The sequence below is a fragment of the Triticum aestivum genome, chromosome 3B (assembly GCF_018294505.1).
Source record: "Triticum aestivum cultivar Chinese Spring chromosome 3B, IWGSC CS RefSeq v2.1, whole genome shotgun sequence".
NCBI classification, from domain to species: Eukaryota; Viridiplantae; Streptophyta; class Magnoliopsida; order Poales; family Poaceae; genus Triticum; species Triticum aestivum.
In genome coordinates this window covers 627,176,289-627,184,946 of record NC_057801.1, presented here as the reverse complement: position 1 = coordinate 627,184,946, position 8,658 = coordinate 627,176,289, and positions in this window count along the sequence as shown.

Genomic DNA, 8,658 nt, shown 5'->3' with positions numbered 1-8,658 from the left:
ACCCTGGTTGCCCAGGGGGCGCCGGACATTGCTCGGTTTGGACCAGCACCCGGAGGAGCACTGGCCCGGGGGGGGGGGTAAAATAAAGATGAACCTTGAGTCTGCAGAACCTAAGGAAAAAAGGCTTAGGTGGAAAATGTTAAAACCAAGGTTTGGCCTTGCTGGAGGAGTTTTATTTAAAGCAAACTGTCAAGGGGGTCCCGTAAATCACCCAACCGCGTAAGGAACGCAAAATCAAGGAACATAACACCGGTATGACGGAAACTAGTGCGGCAAGAGTGGAACAAAACACCAGGCATAAGGCCGAGCCTTCCACCCTTTACCAAGTATATAGATGCATTAATTAAATAATAGATATTGTGATATCCCAACATAATCATGTACATCATGGAGAAATCTTCAACTTCACCTGCAACTAACAACACTATAAGAGGGACTGAGCAAGCGGTAACATAGCCAAACAACGATTTGCTAGGAAGGGTGAAAAGGTTAGAGGCTGACATGGCAACTTGGGAGGCATGGTAAACAACTGATAGGTAGCACAGCATAGCGATAGAACGAAGCAACTAGCAAGCAAAGATAGAAGTGATATCGAGGGTAATGGTCATCTTGCCTGAGATCCCGCAAGGAAGGAGACTGAAACCATGAAGAAGACAAACGGACGTAGTCAAACGGATCCTCACAACTCCGGAATGAAACCGAAGCTAATGAGAGAAGCAAACCGGAAAGAAGCAAACAACATGGTAAACAACCATCACATAATCATGGCATGATGCACAACCAAATATGATGCATGTCCGGTTTAAAGAGGCATGGCATGGCAAGGTGAAGCAAACAACACTACAATTTAAGTGGAGCTCAATATGCAACGAGTTGCATATTGACGGAACACCACATCAATTATTTAGTTCTCTCTCGGTTATGTACCCAACAATATTAAATGTTATTAAACATGGCAAGAGGTGAAGCATGAGCAAACCACCTATTTAGGCAAGTTTAAAAGAGGCCGGAAACAACAAACAACAATTCCGGAAAATCCCCATATGTCATTTAGCAATTTAATGCAAACACAAATTTAAACATTTTAAATGTTGTTATCATAATGCAGATGACATATACAAGTTATATGCAATTTTTATGAAAATGTTGACATAAGCTTGTTATGAAGCATTTGTCACCGTGGCGGAACGAAAGGGGTGCCATGGCAACTACAACAGAAATGGTGCCACGGCAACAATCCGATGATCCGACAACTCATTGAGATACCGGTGCAAAAGACCAAGTGTGCGGATGTGCGGAACATGCAAAAGATGGTGGGGTGATCCCGGTTACCGGGTTACCATGGGTCAACGGCATGGCAAACAAGGAGGAACGTGCATGAAGCAAACGGGCACGGTGAAAATATACGGTTCATTTCATACAACACACATGCATTCGTTCACGGGCGGTTGTCTCAGGGTTATACCTTCGAAGCATGCATTTCGGGGCGGTTCAGAATCGTCGAGGGAAGTAGTCGTTCACGGGTCGTAGGGGAAGTAGTGGTACACGTGCCGTAGTGGAAGTAGTCGTTCTCGTGATCGCAGTGGAAGTAGTGGTTCACGACAGCGGTAGTTGTTCAGGGTCTTGGCGGGTCGTCGTGTCGCCGTACATGTTCATCGTGGTATAGGGTTCGAAGTCGTACATATCCCTTAGATGTTCAGGGTCGCCGTGAGGAACTTGTCGAAACCAGGGTCTCGGTGTTCGGTAGAGGTACTTGGTGAAATCCACGGGTGTCCGTAGTTGTACATGGCGAATCCACGCTCGGTGACTGTTGGCCTTGGCGTTAACAACAACAGGGGCATGAAGCAGGGACTTGGCATGATGCAGGGGTGACGGCCGTGGGACTGGTCTGTCCTGGCGGGCTGCTCATCGGCGAGGTTCAGGTGAGGTTGTCGGCCGGTGAAGGTTCAACAGAGGATGTCGCGAGGCCCTCGAGCAGAGGCGGGGCTTCTCCTGCTGACTTCTGGCGACGAGCGGCACGGGAACGAAGACGAGGTAGGAGGTCACGCAAGGTGGAGTTGACAGCAGCACGCCATGGGAGGCGAAGCTCGCGGCAGGAGGTGAAGAAGACGGTGCGGCGGCGGGGCGAGGAACACAGGGGCCACGGGGCGGCTGCGCGCCTGCGGGAGAGAAGCGATGGGTGCGGGCGTGCATGGAGAGGCTCGGGGTTGAGCTACTGGCGCTCGACGAAGACGGCACAGAGGATGATGGATGCGGGTGCAGGTGCTTGAGGAGCTCCTCTCCTTGAGCGCTCAGGCGATGAGGATTTGGCGAGGAGGAGGCGCGGTCGAGGCCTGGTGCTGCAGAGGGATGCGCACAGGATCAAGAGGAGGCCAGTGAGTGAGGGGATCGAGCAGGAGGGATGGCGACGCTGCGGGAAGGAGATAGGGATCGAGGGGGGTCAAGGGGATCGGGGAGGTTGGCTAGGGTTATAGGGATTAGATGGGCTGTGGGGATGGATGGGCCGGCCTGGGCTGGTTGCTGGGCTCCTACTCTCCTTACTTCTCTTCTCTTACAGAAAAAAAGGAAGGAGAAAAAGAGAGAAGAGCAAAGGTTAGGGAAAGAATTGGGCATAGTGTTTGGAGAAGGTTGGAAATGAAATTATGAAAGGCATATAATTTAAACTGCAATTGTGTTTGAGGGTGGTTCCAAACTAATGGAATATTTCAATATAGCTCCCTAAAATATTGAGAGGATATGTTATAAAGAGAAATCAACATGTGAATTCCCTCGATTTAAATGGACCGAAGGATCCATGCAATTTATTTAGCTGAGTTTTTTAAAAAAAGTTGCATGATGACATGATGCAATGCAAGAGATGCAACAAACAAAACAAATCACACGACGAAACACAGAGTATTTGGAAGTCTTCTGGAGCTTCGGTCTCGGGGCATTACAGTAATGCAATAAGAACAACGACATGATGTGGACAAGATCTATTTATCTATTTATGTAGATATAGACCCCGTCTTGTTATCCTTAATAGCAACGATAGATACGTGTCGTTTCCCCTTCTCTCACTGGGATCAAGGACCGTAAGATCGAAGCCATCAGAAAGCACATATTCCTATTGCAAGATAAATAGATCAAGTTGGACAAACAAAACCCAAATATTGGATAAGAAATACGAGGCTATAAGCAATCATGCATATAAGAGATCAAAGAAGACTCAAATAACTTTCATGGATAAAAACATAGATCTGATCATAAACTCAAAGTTCATTGGATCTCAACAAACACACCGCAAAAAGGCTTACATCATATGGATCTCCAAGAGACCATTGTATTGATAATCAAGAGAGAGAGAGGAAGCCATATAGCCACTAACTACGGACATGTAGGTCTACAAACAACTTCTCACGCATCATCGGAGAGGCACCAATGGAAGTGGTGAAACCCTCCGTGATGGTGTCTAGATTGGATCTGGTGGTTCTGGACTCCGCGGCGGCTGGAATTGATTTTCGTTGACTCCCCTAGGGTTTTTAGAATATTGTGGTATTTATAGAGCAAAGAGGCGGTTCAGGGGGCACCCGAGGTGGGCACAACCCACTAGGGCATGCCTGGGCCTCCTGTCACACGCTGGTGGGTGTTGCCCTCCTCAAGGCACCGCCCAGGTGCAGCCTTGTCCCACTGGATGTCTTCTGGCCCAAAAAAATCCTCAAAAAGTTTCGCTGCATTTGGACACCGTTTGATATTGATTTCCTGCAATGTAAAAAACATGCAGAAAACCACAACTGGCACTGAGCACTATGTCAATAGGTTAATACCAAAAAATGATATAAAATGATTGTAAAACATCTAAGAATGATAATATAACAGCATGGAACAATAAAAAATTATAGATACATTGGAGACGTATTACTCATCAAAGCGCATATTCAAACTCCAAGATGCTTGCACCAGTCCATAGATGGATCGCTGGGGCTTGCACACTTTGTTAGCACCTTTAGGATCTACAAAACCTTCTAGTTGCATCATATACAACTCTTCTTTAAGAAATCCATTAAGGAATGTAGTTTTGACATCCGTTTGCTAGATTTCATAATCATAAAATGCAGCAATTGCTAACATGATTCAGACAGACTTAAGCATCGCTATAGGCGAGAAAGTTTTATCATAGTCAACCCCTTGAACTTGTCGAAAATATTTTTACGATGAGTAGAGCCTTTTAGACAGTAACATTACCATCAGTGTCAGTCTTCTTCTTGAAGATCCATTTATTCTCTATGGCTTGCCGATCATCGGGCAAATCCACCAAAGTCCACACTTTGTTCTCATACATGGATCCTATCTCAGATTTCATGGCCTCAAGCCATCTTTCAGAATCTGGGATCATCATAGCTTCTTCATAATTTGTAGGTTCGCCATGGTCTAGTAACATGACTTCCAGGACAGGATTACCATACCACTTTGGTGCGGAACGTGCTCTGTTCGACCTACGAGGTCCAGCAGTAAATTGATCTGAAGTCTCATGATCATCATCATTAGCTTCCTCTTTAGTTGGTGTAGGCATCATAGGAACTGATTTCTCTGATGTGCTACTTTCCAAATTGAGAGAAGGTACAATTACTTCATCAAGTTCTACTTTCCTTCCACTCACTTCTTTCGAAGAATCTCCTTCTCTACAAAGGTTCCATTCTCGGAAACAAAGATCTTGCCTTCGGATCTATGGTAGAAGGTGTACCTAATTGTTTCCTTAGGGTATCCAATGAAGATGCACTTCTCCGATTTGGGTTCGAGCTTATCAGGCTGAAGCCTTTTGGCATAAGTGTCGCAACCCCAAACTTTAAGAAACGACAACTTAGGTTTCTTGCCAAACCACAGTTCATACGATGTCGTCCCAAAGCATTTAGACGGTGCCCTATTTAACGTGAATGAAGTTGTCTCTAATGCATAACCCGAAAATGATAGTGGTAAATCGGTAAGAGACATCATAGAACGAACCATATCTAATAAAGTATGGTTACAATGTTCGGAGACACCATTACACTGTGGTGTTCCAGGCGGCGTGAGTTGTGAAACAATTCCACATTTTTTAAATGAAGGCCAAACTCGTAACTCAAATATTCGCCTCCGCAATCAGATCATAGAAACTTTATTTTCATGTTATGATGATTCTCCACTTCACTTTGAAATTGTTTGAACTTTTCAGATGTTTCAGACTTGTGTTTCATCAAGCAGATATACCCATACCTACTCAAATCGTTTGTGAAGGTCAGAAAATAATGATACCTTCCGCGTGCTTCAACACTCATCGGACCGCATACATAGGCATCTATTATTTCCAATAAGTCATTAGCTCCCTCCATTGTTCCGGAGAACGAAGTTTTTAGTCATCTTGCCCATGAGGCATGGTTCACAAGTATCAAATGATTGATAATCAAGTGATTCCAAAAGTCCATCATCATGGAGTTTCTTCATGCGCTTTACACCAATATGACCAAAGCGGAAGTACCACAAGTATGTTGCACTATCATTATCAGTGTTGCATCTTTCGGCATCAATATTATGAATATGTGTATTACTACGATCAAGATTCAATAAACCATTTACATTGGGTGTATGAGCATAGAAGGTTTTATTCATGTAAATAGAACAACAATTATTCTCTGACTTCAATGAATAATCGTATTGCAATAAATATGATCCAATCATATTCATGCTCAAAGCAAACACCAAATAACATTTATTTAGGTTCAACACTAATCCCGAAGGTAGAGGGAGTATGCGATGGTGATATTATCAACCTTGGAATCACTTCTAATATACATCGTAATCTTGCCCTTAACTAGTCTCTGTTCATTTTGCAACTCATGTATCGAGTTACTAATCTTAGCAACTGAACCAGTATCAAATACCCACGGGCTACTATGAACACTAGTAAAGTACACATCAATAACATGTATATCAAATATACTTTTGTTCAATTTGCCATCCTTCTTATCCGCCAAGTATTCGGGGCAGTTCCGCTTCCAGTGACCATTTCCTTTGCAGTAGAAGCACTCAGTTTCAGGCTTGGGTCTATCTTTGGGATTCTTCATGGGAGTAGCAACTTGTTTGCTGTTCTTCTTGAAGTTCGCTTTCTGTCCCTTGCCAATTTTCTTAAAACTAGTGGTTTTGTTAACCATCAACACTGGATGCTCTTTCTTGATTTCTACCTTCGTTGATTTCAGCATCGCGAAGAGCTTGGGAATTTTTTTCATCATCCCTTGCACATTCTAGGTCATCACGAAGTTCTAGTAGCTTGGTGATAGTGACTAGAGACCTTGTCAATCACTATCTTATCTGGAAGATTAACTCCCACTTAATTCAAGTGTTTGTAGTACTCAAACATTCTGAGCACATGCTCAATGACTGAGCTATTCTCCTCCATCTTGTAGGCAAAGTACTTGTTAGAGGTATCATACCTCTCGACATGGGCATGAATATGAAATACCAATTTTAGTTGTTGGAATATCTCATATGCTCCGTGGCGTTCAAAATGTTTTTGAAGTCCCGGTTCTAAGACGTAAAGCATGGCGCACTAAACTATCAAGTAGTCATCATACTGAGCTTGTAAAACATTCATAGCGTCTGCATCTGCTCCTCCAGTAGGTCTGTAACCTAGCGGTGCATCAAGGACATAATTCTTCTATGCAACAATGAGGATAATCCTCAGATCACAGACCCTGTCCGCATCATTGCTACTATCATCTTTCAACTTATTTTTCTCCCAGAAAATAATATAATAGGGAGCTATATCACGAGCTATTGATCTACAAAATAGATTTGAAATACCATCACGACTAAGTTCATGATAAATCAAGTTCAATTAATCAAATTACTAATGAACTCACACTTAAATAAACATCCCTCAAGTTATCTAAGTGATACATGATCCAAAACAACTAACCCATGTCCGATCATCACGTGAGATGGGGTAGTCATCAATGGTGAACATCTCTATGTTGATCATATCTACTATATGAATCATGTTCGACCTTTTGGTCTCTAGTGTTCCGAGACCATGTTTGTACATGGTAGGCTCGTCAAGCTTAACCCAAGTATTCTGCATGTGCAAAACTGTCTTACACCTGTTGTTTATGAACATAGAGTCTATCACACCCGATCATCTCGTGGTGTCTCGAAACGACGACCTGTAGCAACGATGCATACTCAGGGAGAACACTTTTACCTTGAAATTTAGTGAAGGGATCATCTTATAATGCTACCATCGTACTAAGATGCATAAAAGATAAACATCACATGCAATCAAAATACATGACGTGATATGGCCATCATCATCTCATGCTTTTGATCTCCATCTCCAAAGCATTGTCATGATTTCCATCGTCACCGGCTCGACACCTTGATCTCCATCATTGCGTCGTGGTCGTCTCGCCAACTATTTCTTTTACAAGTATCGCTAATGCATAGTGATAAAGTAAAGCATTACATGGTGTTTGCATTTCATACAATAAAGAGACAACCATAATGCTCCTACCGGTTGCTGATAACTTACAAAACATGATCATCTCATACAACAATGTATATCACATAATGTCTTGACCATATCACATCACAGCATGCCCTGCAAAAATGTTGGTAAATGAAGCATGCAATTTCAAAAAAAAATCCTACGCTCATGCAAGATCTATATAGGAGATGCATAGCAAAGAGAGAGGGAGAGTGTGTCCACGTACCCTCGTAGACCGAAAGCGGAAGCATTAGCTTAACACAGTTGATGTAGTCGAACTTCTTCTCGATTCAATCGGTCAAGCACTGAACGTACGACACCTCTGAGTTCTGCACACGTTCAGCTCGATGACGTCCCTCGATCTCTTGATCTAGTAGAGGGTCGAAGGAGTAGATGAGTTCCGTCAGCACGACGGAGTGGTGACGGTGATGGTGATGTGGTCCATGCATGGCTTCGCCTAAGCACTACGACAATATGACCGGAGGAGTAAACGGTGGAGGGGGGCACTACACACGGCTAAGAAACAATTGATGTGCCTAGAGGTGCCCCCCGCCCCCGTATATAAAGGAGGAGAGGGGACGAGGGCCGGCCTAGGGGGCACCCAAGTGGGGGCGTCCTACTAGGACTCCTAGTCCTAGTCGCTCCCCCTTCCTTTCCAACGGAGGGGGAAAGTGGGAAGTAGAGGGAGATGGAGAGGGAGAAGGAAAGGGGGGCCGCGCCCCCTCCCCCTAGTCCAATTCAGACTCCCCATGGGGGGCGTGCGCCACCCCCTACGGGCTGCCTTGCCTCTCCTCTAGGGCCCAAGTGGCCCATTACTTTCCCCGTGGGGGGGGGGGTCCAGTAACCCCTCGGTACTCCGATAATTATCCAAAACACTCTGGAACCATTCCGGTGTCTGAATAACACCTTCCAATATATCAATCTTTACATCTCGACCATTTCGAGACTCCTTGTCATGTCCGTGATCTCATCCGGGACTCCGAACAACCTTCGGTCACCAAAACACATAACTCATATAATACATATCATCATCAATTGTTAAGCGTGCGGACCCTACGGGTTCGAGAACTATGTAGATATGACCGAGACACCTCTTCGGTCAATAATCAATAGCGGAACCTGGATGCTCATATTGGCTCCCACATATTCTATGAAGATATTCA